At 34.6% G+C, this 14934-nt stretch overlaps 1 protein-coding gene across 3 annotated transcripts in view; it reads left to right on the top strand.

Moving 5' to 3' along the window:
• Snx13 (sorting nexin 13) overlaps nt 1–14934 on the top strand; it is a 153868-nt gene that overhangs the window by 29255 nt on the left and 109679 nt on the right. The window lies entirely within an intron of this gene.

The following is a 14934-nucleotide window of genomic DNA, read 5'->3' as shown; positions in this document are numbered from 1 at the left end:
AGAATCATTTATTTTGGATATATATCCTTCTTGCAGTTGTAAAAATTCACAGTGGAATACTACTGTGTCATAAAGATAAAGCTGACTTGTTTGTATGAAAATGTATGCTCCTTGAGACGATGATGTTAAGTGAAATAAATCAGACACATAAGCTTACTATTGCATGATTTCTCTTATATGAGAAACCCAAATTACAAATAAAGAGCAGACAAATGATACTTAATAGAAAATAGATCTTTCTTAAATGGAAGGGCATCAAGAGATAGAGGAGGGGGGAAGGGAGGAAAAAGAGAATGAAGAAAGGAATTAAGATGTGTTATGTACATGCACCAACTCCACACACGGAGTGTAATCATTATGTGCTGCACACGTGTACTAATAAATTTACAAGGTATCTTCAAAGGATTTGTTTCAGGAGTATATCTTTGAATTTCTTGTGTACATGCACACATCCCTCTACACTGTCATCCCAAGTTAATCTTGAAGAAAATTAAGGATAAAGACCCTGCAATCTATTCTTTAGAACTAAACAAATGGGAGAGATTTTATTTGCCCAAGTTCACATTCAAGCAGACTAGGAAGAGAAATCAAGTTTCTGATTATTTCTGTGTCAGTTACAGAATGTCGTGCCTGCTTAGTGACTTTAAAAACAAAGTCACAAACAAAAAAGTTGCAAACATTTCTGACATCTTTTTGTCTTTCCTTTCCTTTCCGGATGTTTGTGGTTCTTGATTTTAAGGGTCAGGTATAGACCCTAGTTACCTAATGTCTAAAGGATTCCATGGGAGTAAAATGGATGGGAACTAAAAACTTACACCTCAACTGTCTCCATCTCTCAGCAGCCACAGTGCTCTCATCTTGGCATTTCAACATGGATCTGCTTTATCTCCAGTTCTTTCCAGTGGCATCGATGCTTATTCATTGACCTGAATGTTCCCTCAAAATGGCTGTGCCAGTACCAGAACACATACATCCTTTTTCAACTTTATCTACCAACTGCCCACAGTTTTACAACTTTTCGAGTTATTGAGAGTCTGGATCAAACTACTGATAGAGCCAGGTCATAAGATGCATAGTATCGGCCAGACTATGAATTGGCTTCCTTTGTGTCAGTTATACCTGGTCTAGACCAGGTTCGGGGTACGGGGGGCAAAAGTCCATAGCTAGCATAGCATAATTCTCAAGGCTGTGGGTGGGTAAAGGAGGTAGACACAGGCACATGAAGGAGGCCTTTGACAGTGTACACTGGTTTCATATTTAGCTGTTCATATTGATCAGGGCTAAATGGTAAAATAGATTCTATATTTGAATGGCAAAGACTAAATAAAGCTCAGCAAAAGACTGAATAAACCTTAGCATGAGTAGGTCATCATTCCAGATTCCAGGGATCTGTGCAATAAATTCATTAACTATGGATGAATCATTTATAAATTTTAGTAGTGTAGATATATGCTTCTATAAAATGATTTTAGCTCGTTTGGTAAGATGCTTATTCTTAGTGTTTTATGGCTCACTGTTTAGTGAATGAATGTTTGGTATGTTAGAAAGTAAACAGACTGAATTCATTCATGTAATCATCTTTGTTATTGAATCTTTGCATATGTCTTATGTTCTAGGAATTTTACTAGTCAGGGAGAAATTAAAAAAAATATGGTATGTCCCCTGCCCTTGAAGAACTTTATGCTTTAGAAATTGAATTATTGCTCAGTTTATTAGAGGCCAGATACTCCTTGTCCTTCTCAATTCATCTGTTTTTCCATCAGTCAGATCTATCTCATCTGTACTTTGAGGTGGCATTTTCTTTACTGGACCCTTTCTTAAAACCTGATTTGTGAATAAATCTCTTTCCTCTTGTGAACCCACTGTGACCTAGCTTACTGTTCATGTTTTTCAAAAAGGTCAACAATTAACCTGCTAGTTGTCAAATCCCCTGGATATTTACTTATTTATATCTCTCAGCTGTTCTGTTTTTGGACACTGCCAGACACATTTTTAGGATACGCTATTCTGCTATCTTCTAGGATTCCACCGACTGCCGATTCTTCTTCTGCCTTCATGAGCATGCCTTCTCAGTCATTTTCAGTGGCTTTTTCTCTACCTCACCCTTAAATGTTTGTGTTTACCAGTAATCTATCCTTGACCTGCTTCTGTCTTCATAATCTATTTTGCTCTTAAGATTGTTATTTATGTAGTAATAACTAAAATTTTTTTGTCTCTAACCCAGAGTATTCTTTTGAAAATGACTTATATACTGTATTTACATATTCTAGTGCTGTCTTTACTTGAGGTCTTATTTATACCTGTACTATACAGGTCCCATACTGAACTCCACTCCTTTATCCACAAAACAAAACAGTGCATTCCTTCCTCCTGTAACTTGTGTTTTTACTATTCTGGGTGACCTGCTGTTCACCCAGTTTTTACTCAGATTTAAAATGCTGTAGTAATGGCTAGTTTTCTCTCTCTTTTTTTTTTCTTTTTATTGGTACCAGGGATCAAACTCACGGCCGCCTGCTTGCTAGGCAGGTACTTACGCCGCTGAGCTAAATCCCCAGCCCTGGCTAGTTTTCTCTTATTCTGTACAGTTAATATCAAAGATGGGTTGATTTGATTCTCTAGAGAGTTCATAAGATCTGCCTGTTTCTGGCTTTTATATAGAGTTGAAGATAACCACCCCTTCCCAGATTTTTCTGCTTCTATTCTTCCCTACTTCTAACATTGCATATAGCTGACAGGGTGGTTTATATTTCATATTTCTAATGATTTATCACAATCTGCCTTTTAAAAGCTCTGCAGTGGCTTTCCCATGGGGCATTGTTTTTTGCTCCAGTGCTTATTATTGTTTCTGTCAGTTATTCTGTTCTCTTTATCCATTACTGTTCTTTATTAGTTAATCTGTTTTTGGCTGTATCAGTTAATCTGTTACATCCTGGTCATTCTTTGAGACTGGTCTTAGATGTCATCTTTCTTATTTATCCCTTTTCTCTTTTCCAGCTGAATCAGATGATATGACCCTTCTGCCTTGTAATAGCTGATGCATATCTGTGATTTTACCTACTATATTGTTTTATAATTATATATGTTTCTCTTCCTATGAGTCTGAACTTCTTGAGTCCAGGAATTACGTTTCACTTGCCTTTGAAGTAGAATCTATTGTAGAATACATGATAGATGTCAGTAAGTATTTAGTAAATGAATGCATTTAGTAAATGAATTCCAGTGTAGAAGAGACAGATGTACATAAATACCTTAGAACTTAGAATAGTGATAGAATTTAAAATAATATTTTGAAAGCAGAGAATGCAAGTCGTTGGCATTCTATCTGTAATGAAGGTAAGGTGCTTCTAAGAGAAGGCTTGCTTCATGGAAGATAAAATAATAGTGCTGAGCTGGTTCTTGAGGGGAGCTTGCTAGAGGTTCTTGCTGGTGTAGATAAAAGTACCGGAGAATAGAAGCAAGGGAACAGGTTCTGCTCAGAGAAAAGCCAGGTATTTTAGCATCTTGTTAAAAGGTTATTGTTTAGAGGTCATTTTAGCAGTAAGAATAGAGGGGAGATTGGAATTGTAGTCCAGCAACTTCAGTGAAGGTTTTGTCTCCCGGCTTCTTCGGGAGTGACAAGGGGAGGGCCTTAGAAGGTGCCTGGGGTTATAAAATGGCCTTGGTAAGTGGTGGGCTAAGGGAGTTATAAGAACGTAGTCAAGACAGTTTGAGTATTGTCTTTTTAGTAATTGGTTAGGCATTGATACTTCCTTTAAGGGAATATAAGAAATAAATAAGATACATAGTGAATTTAATTTTGGACACAGTGAATTGATGGTACCCATGAGGAATTCAATCAGAAGTATTTGAATATAAGTACTTGAATATAAGTTTCCTAAACTCAGGAGATACAGAGAGTTGGAAGCACAGGTTTGGAGCTGATAATACTTTGGGATAAAGTGGTAGATAAGATGGTATTACTAGAGGACTGCATTTGTAGTCATTCTATAAGCAGGTGAAAACAAAACCCTAGATATTGTAAACTTTCCTCTCCTTAAAGATAATCCTGAGTTACATTTGCTAAGTAGTATTTAGTTTCCTTACTTGGTTTTATTGCCTTTATTTTTTTCCCACTTCACAGATTACAGAATCTTAGCATTTGTAACCCCTGTTTGTGATTTCCTAGTGTTTTCCTTTCTATTGTCCTGAGGCCATTATGGTGCTACCTATTCTGAGGTTTTTGTTGTCTAGCGAAATGCTTAAAATCAGATGTGTAAACTCCAAATCCAATGTGAAATGGGCACTTGTAGTTTATACCTTAACTTTTACTAGGAAATAGTCTGTCTCCATTTAGAAGATGTAGTATTTATCTTTTATTTTCTTGCCATTGATAATGACTTAAGTACAGATACATGCCTTGCCCTTTAATGAAAACAGCAAAGCTTATCTTTGTTGATGTGTGCCTTTAGTCTCAGCTACTGAGGAAGCTGAGAGGAGGATTAGTGGAGCCCAGGAATTCAGGATTAGGTTGGGCAATGCAGCAAGAAACCATTACTTAGAAAAGTCATAAAACCAAAATTGTCTTGAACTCAGCATTAGGAAAACCTTATGCCAGTTGTTGAATTATGGCAATACTGGAGTATTTGTGGTTTGTTTTCACCGTGGTGGATACTGCCATTGTACTTTTTCTAGTTCCTGCCTTATTGTAGTGTGTTTTTTTTTTTTTTTTTTTTTTTTTAGAAAAGCTAGAAATCTGTATTCTTATTGATTTTCAAAGGTTTATTGAGAATTTTTTTAAAAAAAGATCTAAGTTGGTGAAAGAAAACAGATTGCCAGTTTCTGATCCCTTTCTCAATTTTTTCTGATCTCTTTCTCAATTTTTAAATTCTTGATAAGAAAAATCATCCAGCATCATGTACTAAGATATTTTGAGATGTATTTGTTTGTAGTGGAAAAGGCTGAATATCTAACATAGAAGATTCAGTAGTAGTGGGGTCATGAATCAGAGAGGCCGAGACCCATCCTTGTTAACTATATTAACTAGAAAGTGAATTCTTGCTGCCTTCAGCTCCTTATTTCCTGAGGTCTTGATCCTGAACAACTGGCTTGAAACTGGATGGTTAAAGAGGATTTTAGAAATTATAAATTACACAGCACAAATAAAACTTAATTTTGCCCCAAGAATATAACCAGCATGAATAGAAATGTTAATGTCAGTTTATAGTTCTTAAGTTTTGAAGACATGATTTACCAAATGAGCTGAAGGTATGACTTGTTAAATTGATTGTATGATCTTGACATATTTACTTTTGTTGAATCAAGGTAATGGATTTTTACAGGAAGTTTCCTCATTCCATAGTACTGCATGTATTCTTTATATATACGCATATCTTCTTAATGCTATTATTATTGTGATGCTGAGGATTGAACCAGAACCTCACACTTGTTAGGGCAGTGTTCTGTCTCTGATTGAGCTATATTTCCCTTTAAGGAAATATTCAGAACTGACATTTGGTGGTTCTGTTTGCTATGGGGGGTGGTGGGGTATTAAGAATAATGATTTTTGCAGTTTTTTGATTTTGCATGTTCATATTTAGGAGTAGATTTCTCTTGAAAATGAATTCCATTTCTATGAAAATTAAATCTTACAATTGAAATTGTTTTTTAAAAATGTGTCACAAAATACTAGAATTTGATTGTTGTTTCTTTAGCTAATTTTTTTGACTACATTAGATTAAATTGAGAGGAAGTTACATAGTAGGCCTCCTGAATAAGGGAAGCAATTATTTTTTGTGGAAGAAATAATCTAGGTGGAGTAGTTGAAGTATATTTATTGTATCAGCTATAATTTTGATATAATAATTTTTCTAAATTACATTACACATTTTATATTTGAAATATCAGAATTGTTAATCTCTTATTTTGTTTAGTAAGATGCAGGATTATACAAACTGTGAAAACATGGGGAATTATGAATGTTGTGAAATCTAAACAGTTGATTATAACACATGAAAATAGATTTTTATACATTTTATTAAAGGTCGAATGAGTTTTGAACAGTTTGACTTTTTCCCTCTTCGTTATTTTGGATATCAGTAAAGCTTATGAATCAGTTTATTAAAATTCATGGCTGGTGCCATCTGTGTCATTTTCCCTTTTTTTAAACATCGCTTTTGTTTGTGATTACTATATGAAATTATGAAAATTACCTTTTGGATACTCAGTAGTACATAGAGGATAAAGAGTCATTCTTTTTTGTTGCTATTTATACTTGAATACTGTAAATATATTTAGACAGAAAAGTATAAATAGCCTTGAGCATTGGGCTTAAAAGTTCAGTAACAAATATGGTCAGTCTTTTGATTCACAGTGTTTGTTCTTTTCTCCCCTTCTTTCCTCTTCCTCCCTTTTCCCCTGACTCGCTCCCACTAGGGATTTTTAGGGATGTATAGCCCTTATCCCTGGCCCCTATGTCACATTTTCTGTGTAAATACTGCATGCCAACTAGTTGTATCACATTTTCTTATTTCTCCATGCAATAATTTTAAAACATTATTGTATATACTTCTCTTTAAAAAGTAAATATATGTAACTTTCTTCCTTTTATGAAAAAAATGCTAATAGAGAACAATTTGTTTTAAATAAATATGTTTTCTGCAGTAATGTATTATTAGCTAGCATAATTAACTTATATAATTGAAATGTAACTTATTTTTTGGTAGCATTAAAATTTTGCTTCAATTGTTTTTAAGTAGATGCTTCTTTTTTGTATATGTATCAGTTGCATTCCTAAAGAAGTTTAAGAATAGAGCTTTATATATTAGAAGGAAACAGTTATAAGGAAGCAGATATATTTTCCAAGTATTAAAAAGTCCACTGTAAAACAACACAATACTGTTTTTTAAATATTGAAAGCTTAATCTTTAAAAATTTGCTATTTATTGAAAATTTCTTAAGGCACAAAAACATGTAGAGGTAGAAAGATATAATTTCTATAAAGCTTCTTTGATAAATTTGTTTCACATGTCCTGTCTACCAGACCACTTATCAGAAATTCAGGAAACCTTAGTAAAATAGTTTTGCAATTTGAAACTTTGAATGTTTGCTAGAAGTGTGTCAAGGTTGTTTTTTCTGTACAGCCCCATTGGCATTTAAAATACTTTCATTCTTCTTGCATCAGGAAACACATTCAGGAAATACTACCTTCTGATTTTTAAATATATACTGTAATTGTTTCTAGTCCCTAATTCAGGGAGTCCCAACATGTGGGCTGTGGGGGAATCAGCAACCTAACCTAGTTTGTTTCCCAGATAAATGATGCACATTACAGATATACTTGCTATTTTTTAGACTGTACATAGGTATTTTGTGATTGATAGCATCTAGGTTAGAAAACACTGAAATCAGAGTGACTTGTTATCATGTATTTTCTTTATCATTGGACACTAGTGGTTCTACTATTAGCACGTTTTTCTACTGCATTAATATATATGAAGGGCTTGTTTAGGTGTGTTATATGGAAATATATGAAGTTAAACTATAAGGGAGATCGTTCGATTACCAAAAAACTGAAAATACAGAGAGATATGCATGTATGAATAAGTGTAAACTAATTATTGTGATCATGCACGGTGGAGAGGAAAAAGAAACTCCCGAAGTACCTGGTACTCATCTTTGCTTGCTGCCAGTTAGTTACCTTAGAGGCAAGGGTAATTGACTGACATGTCTACCTTTCCCACAGACACCCCCCCCCCCCCGCATTCTTATTAGAAAACTTGAACCACGTCAAAGGATTTGTTAGAACTTTGAATAGGGAAGAGCGGGAAAAGATCTTTATCTTCCTGTTACTAGAACATGAAAAGAGGTGCTTGGGGTCTGGTGACTTAACATAAAGATCGCTGATTCTTGTGTGGCTGTTCTCCAAAAAGGAAATTGATGTAGGTTGGTGTCAGGCAATGTGGAGTAGCTAAAATGTCTGCTATTTTTGTACATGATTTCCATGGGAGAACACCTAGTTCTTCAGTGATGTTTGTTTTGGAAGGTGGGTTATTGGTATGGATTGTGCTGGTTGGAGACACAGTGCTGCCTAAAGCTACAAGATGAGAATGAAAGGAGCATTTCAATTTCTGTTTCTTTCTCTTTCATTTCATTTCCTTTCTCTTTTTTCTTTTCTACCTCTTTGTTCCTTTAATTGGTCTATTCCCTTCTCCATTTCCTCCTTCATTTCCCTTCTGGTTAATAAATGAATTCATTAGAATGTATTAGTGAATTTTATGTACCAGGCCTTGATTAAATTATTATATAATCATGAATGAGACAAGTTCCCATCTTAGGATGGCATTCTATTCAAGTTACATGGAGAAGAGCTTCCAACTTATTGTACGGTAGATAAAGTGGGAGGACGGCAAGCTTTGCTTTATAAGAACACTCATAATGGCTAATTATTTTGGTTGTTGAACTATATATATACTTCCTGTGAACTATACATAATTTTCTCTGTCTATATATATATACACATATAATACTTATTTTTTAAAGTTTTATTTTAAAGAGGGTAAAATTAAACAAAACAAAACAAAACATAAGAAAACAATGTAAGGGATACAGATTTCAAAGCAAGAAACCAGAGATCTTCACTGTCTATCATATTGTCCCTTGTTTTCCTCCAAATAGTTGTCCATATCTTCACATAGAGTGAATTCACACAAACATCATAGTATAAAACTGATCAGAATAGGATGATGAAGGAATTTTAGGTCTTCCACAACCAGACAATAAGGAAGTCAACAATGGCTGCCATAGTGTTTCTTATTCTCTTCAAAATAGCTGTCCATACCTTCACATGTGTTGAAATTAAACAAAACAAAACAGACTAAAATCACTCTGAATAAAGAATAATAGTGTTGCTGCATTTCACATCGTGATGCTACAGAATCAGCACTGGGTACCTTAGTGTCTCTTTTATTTCAAAGTAGTTGTTCATTTCATCGTGCATTATATAATCTCAGTTCTACGCATGCCTGCCTCATATGCATCCCTCAGTTCTCATAAACTGTTTAGAAGTTCTACATATGCCTGAGTGTCTACATGTATATCTATCTTTTCTGTATTAGAGGGAAAAACAAAACAAAACAAAACAAGACAAAACAAAACAAATTCCTAGAAGAACACGAAATGAAAGAGACATGTAAAAACCACAGTACAATGAAATCTACAGTGCTTACTCTGATGTCTCTTGTTATTTTCAATAGAATTGCCTGTACCATCAGGCATAGTATAATGGAACATAGCAGTACATAACAGTATTAATAAAAACGAAATATTGGAGACATTATAAGACTTCAAAAGCAGGTAATAGTCAAACCAGATTGGGTATCCTAGTGAATCTTGTCATCTTCAGAGTATTTGCTTATACTTTCAGACTTAATACTGTCAATCATAACAGATTGGAATAAAATCAGTCAAGACAAAACAGCGATCTAACAAACCAGATTCAAATAAGATCAGTCATAATAAGGCAGTGTAGATTATACAGGGCTTCAGATTAAGTTAATAGGAAATTAAGGATGGTTACCATAGTATATCCTGCTATTTTTGGAATAGCTGTTTGTGCCCTCAAATCTAGTACAAGTAGACAGACTATAACAGAATATAATCAAACTAAACAGAACGGTGAGAATAATGTGAATTTTAAATCCCGACACACTATTAACAATGTCCTCTGCCTGCCTTTTTGAGACAATCCTCCCCTTTCACTTTCATAGGTGCATCGTATATTTTGGGTACCACTAACTCCTTTAATTTTTAGATTGAGGGGCAGCCTGCTATTTACTTAAGTGGTTCTGAATCTCTTTACCTTTGGGGTTGATCTTAAGTTGTATTCCTTTACCTACAAAAGCCTCCCATGTTTTCCTTCGTTACAGCTGAATAGTTCTCCACTGCACATAATTGTGATGTCTTTCCAACCTACCTGCAGCTGCTGGATGAGCTGCCCCTATTTCTGTCAGGTTCCTGTCACATAGAGCATTGTTTTCTCATATTTGACTTTTGGTCCATAAACCCTTTCAGGTTATATTTCCTATTCAGGGCATCTCGTTGGACCCTACCTCCTGATCTACTCTGCCTGTGTTTCTTTTTGTTAGTGTATCAAGGCCATCAATGTTAGAGATTATAGCCAACCTTTTCTGCCTCATTTGTGCCATGCTATTTTTCTGCCATTGGTTGTCTCCTTCATTCCACTGTCTGCCCCATTCATTGAGGCCTGTCTGCTACTGTTCCTGCAGTCCTGGTGTTCTGGTTTTTTTTGAAAAATTTTTTATGTAAAGAGAAAAAAACAGAAAAAGGGTAGAAATAATACATACTTTCAAAAGAAATAAACAGTAAGAAATCACTAGTTGATGAATTACATATTGTCCTTTTAGAAATAGTTGTTCAAGTTACAAAGTAAAGCATAAAAAGTGGACATTCAAACAGCAAGACTGCAATCAGTTCTGTTCAAGGATTCAACAAAAACCTAGTAATACGGTTATTAATCCTACACACTTAAACATACATGCAGTTATATCCTTTAGAGCACTTTCTTTTCCTCTCTTTTTTTTTTTTTTACAATAGCAATTATACATTTTGGGTTTTATTACTCCTACAGTTCTTTCTTCTTTTTATATTAGAAACACAACGTGATATTTACAAATATTCTTATTTATTTCACTAATGAGAAGGCCTCAAGATCATCCTTTTTATAGGTGAGTAATATTCCATTGTATAAAAATACTGCATCTTTTTCATCCACTCTGCGGTTAATGGGCATCTTGGTTGTTTCCAAGATTTAGCTATTACAAATTGTGTGACTATGAACATGGGTGCATATATATCACTGGGATATGACCTTTTCAGTTTTTCTGGGAAAATACCCAGGAAGGGAATAGCTGGACTGAATGGAACTTCCAGTCCTAGTCTTCTGAGAAATCTCCATACTGATTTCCATAGTGGTTGAACCAGTCTATACTCCCACCAACAGTGGAGCAGTGTTCCTTTTTCCTTGCAGCCTCGCCAACATTTGTTATCAGTTGATTTCTTAATGGCAGTTATTTTTTCCGGAGTGAGATGAAATCTCAATGCTGTTTTAATTTGCATTTCTCAAGTGACCACTGATGGTGAACATTTCTTCATGTATTTATTTGCCTTTTGTATATCCTCATCTGAGAACTGTGTGTTCATCTCAGATGCCCATTTTTGGAGAAGGTCTTTGAATTTGGGCTTGATGTATTTCAATTAAATGTTCTTGATATAAGTCCTTTGTCTGAGGGGTTGGTGGCTAAATTTTTTTTCCCATTCTGTGGGTTTTCTTTTCACTTTCTGGTGATTTGTTTTGAAGTGCAAAAACTTTTTAATAAGATGAGATCCCAGTTGTTGATTCTTTGAAATACGTTCCATGCAGTTTGTGTTTTGTTCATGAATTCTCTTCCTACCCCTATGTCTCCAAGATGTCTACTTAATTTGTCTTCCAGTAGATTTAGTGTTTCTGTTTTAATATTTAGAGCTTTGATCCATTTAAACTAGTTTTATGCATGGTGATAGGCATGGATCTAGTTCAGTCTTTGGCATGTGGAGAGCCAATTTTTCCAGCACCATTTATTAAAGAGGCTATCTTTCTTCTAGTAAACATGTTTAGACCCTTTGTCAAATATCAGGTGGCTGAGTGTTTTTGTAGTTGTGCTTGCATCTTCTGATCTGTTCCATTGATCCTCAGATCTATTTCTTTGCCAATACCGTGCTGATTTATCACTGTGGCTTTGTAGTATAGTTTCAGGTCAGGAATTGAGATGCCTTCTGCCTTGCCTTTGTTGCCCAGAATTGCCTTTGCTATTTTAGGTTTCTTCTGTTTCCAAATAAATTTTAGGATTGTTTCCTCTAGATCTGTGCGGTATGTTAATGGTATTTTGATTGGGATTGTGTTAAATCTGTATAAGAGTTTTGGGAGTAGGGCCATTTTCACAATGTTGGTTTTTCCCAGCCAGGAGCAAGGAATATCCTCCCATTTTCTAATATCCTCTTCAATCTTCTTTTTTAGCGTAGCATAATTTTCAGCATATAGGTCTTTTACATTCTTAGTTAGGTTGACCCCTAATTATTTCATTTTTTTAGATGCTATTCTGAAGGGTGATATTTCCATAATTTCTCTCTTGGTGAGTTTTTTGTTTGTCTACAGGAATGCTATTGATTTTTGAGCACTGATTTTGTATCCAGCTACACTGCTGAATTTGTTTATTACCTCTACTAGTCTTTTAATGGAGTTTTTTGGGTCTTCTATATAGAGTATCATGTAATCTGTAAATAGTGATAATTTAACTTCTTTCTTTCCTATCTTTATTCCTTTTATTTCTCTCTCTTGTCTGATTGCCCTGGCTAGTGTTTCCAGAACTATATTGAATAGGAGTGGTGGTAGTGGACATCCTTGTCTTGTTCCTGATTTTAAATTGAAAGCTTTCAAAGTTTTTGTTCATTTAGTATAATGTTGGCTGTTGGTGTGTCATAAGTGGCCTTTATAAGGCTGAAGTAGACAGTGTGTAGTGTTCTGAGTTTCTGAAGGGTGTTTTATCATGAACATGTGTTGGACTTTATCAGAAGCTTTTTCTGCATCTATTGAGATGACCATGTGGTTTTTGTTTTTGGCTCTGTTGATATGGTGTATTACATTTATTGACTTGCGTATGTTAAACCATCCCTGCATTCCTGGAATGAATCCCACTTGGTCATGATGTATAATCTTCTTGATGATTTGCTGCATTCTATTTACTAGTATTTTATTGAGAATCTTTGCATCAATGTTCATTAGTGAGATTGGCCTATAGTTCTTATTTTTGGTTGGGTCTTTTTTTGGTTTTGGTGTGAGAGTGATACCTATCTCCAGAAATGATTTAGGGAGGATTGCTTCCTTTTCAATTTCACTGAAGATTTTAAGGAGTATTGGCATCAGATCTTCTCTAAATTTCTTATGGAATTCAGCCGTGAATCCATCAGGACCTGGGCTTTTCTTTGTTGGTATGGTAAGTTTTTAATTACGTTTTCAATTTCAATAGCTGATATTGGTTAAGCTTTGGTAGTTCATATGTTTCTAGAAATCTGTCTATTCCTTGTGTGTGTTATGTGAGTAAAAATTTTCAAAGTAGGTATTCATGATCTTTTGAATTTCTATGGAATCTGTAGTAATTTCCCCCTTTTCAGTCCTTACTGTATAAATTTGGGTTTTTTCTTTCTTTTTCTTTATGAGATTAGCTAGAGGTTTGTCAATTTTGTTTATTCTCTCAAAAAGCCAGCTTTTTGATTAATTAATTCTTTGTATTTTTTTTCGTTTCAATTGCATTGATTTCTGCTCTAATCCTTACAATTTCTCCTCTATGAGCTTTGGGTTTAACTTGCTTTTTTTTCTAAAAGCTTGAGATGAAGCATTGAGTTGTTTATTTGTGCTTTTTCTGTTTTCTTGATATGACAATTTATTGCTATATATTTCCCTGTTAAGACCGCTTTCATTGCATTCCATAGGTTACAGTATGTTGTTTCTGCATTTTCATTGAATTGTAGGTATTGCTTTATTTCTTTAATTTCATCTGTAGCCCACTAGTTGTTCAAAAGGTTGTTACTTAATTTCCATGTATTTATATAGGTTTTGCAGTTTTTTTTGCCATTAATTTCCAATTTTAGGGCACTATGGTCAGATAGTACACATGGGATGATTTCAATACTTTTGCAGTTACTTAAGAATGTTTTATGGGATAACATATGGTCTATTTTGGAAAATTTCCCATCTGTAGCTGAGAAGAATATGTATTCGGGATGTGGTTGGGTGGAATACTCTGTAAACATCTACTAAGTCCAATTGCTTGCAGGTCTGATTCAGTTCTATTATTTCTTTGTTGACTTTTTGTCTAGTTGATCTATCTCTTTGTGACAATGGGCTGTTAAGGTCTCCTGTTATAATTGTGTTCTTGTGTATTTGGTTTTTCATGTCCATTAGTATCTCTCTTATATAGTTGGGTGCTCCTGAGTTTGGTGCATATATATTTATAATTGTTAGTTCTTCCTCTTGAATTTTTCCACTGAGTATGTAGTGACCTTCTTTCTCTTTTTTAATTATTTTAGTTTGAAGTTCACGTTGTTTGCAAATAGAACAGTTACCCCTACTTTTTTCTGGGTTCTTGTTGCATGGAATACTATTTTCCATCCTTTGACTTTTAATCTATGAGTTTCCTTTTGGGTCAGATGTGTTTCTTGTATCTGGCATATGGTGGGATCATGTTTCTTGATCCATTCTGTCAACCTATTTCTTTTGATAGGTGAATTGAGGCCATTTACATTTATGGATATTAATGATATGTACTGGTTCGACTTTGCCATGTTATATTCCAGATGTTTGCTTTCTGTTTTTCCCCCTTGTTTAATTCCTTATCCTTCCTGGTGGTTTCTTTCTGTTGTTGTTCTGGGGATTGTGGTCATTTTTATCTATCTAGTATGTCTTTCAATATTCTTTCTAAGGTTGGCTTGGTGAACGTGAATTTCTTCAGTTGTTCTTTGTCATGGAAGTGTCTTGTTTCTCCATTAAATTTGAATGAAAGTTTTTCTGGGTACATCAGTCTGGGTTGAAATTTGTTTTCTTTCAGAGCTTGAAATACCTCACTCTGAGCTCTTCTTGATTTGAGGGTTTGTGCTGAAAAGTCTGCTGTGATTCTAATGAGCTTTCCTTGATAGGTGAGTTATGTCTTTTCTCTAACAGCTTTTAGTATTCTATTTTTATGCTGTATGTCTGAGACCTTAATTATTATATGTCTGAGTGTAGATTTATATTGATTGTGACTGTTTGGCATTCTATATGCCTCACTTATCTGTATATCAGATATTTTCCCCCATGTTTGGGAAATTTTCTTCTATTACTTTTGTGAATATTTTGGTTATGTCATT

The sequence above is a fragment of the Cavia porcellus genome, unplaced genomic scaffold (genome assembly GCF_034190915.1).
Source record: "Cavia porcellus strain 051 isolate PalLab524CR breed Dunkin Hartley unplaced genomic scaffold, mCavPor4.1 scaffold_2, whole genome shotgun sequence".
Lineage (NCBI taxonomy): Eukaryota > Metazoa > Chordata > Mammalia > Rodentia > Caviidae > Cavia > Cavia porcellus.
This window is presented reverse-complemented; position numbering and strand designations above follow the sequence as displayed.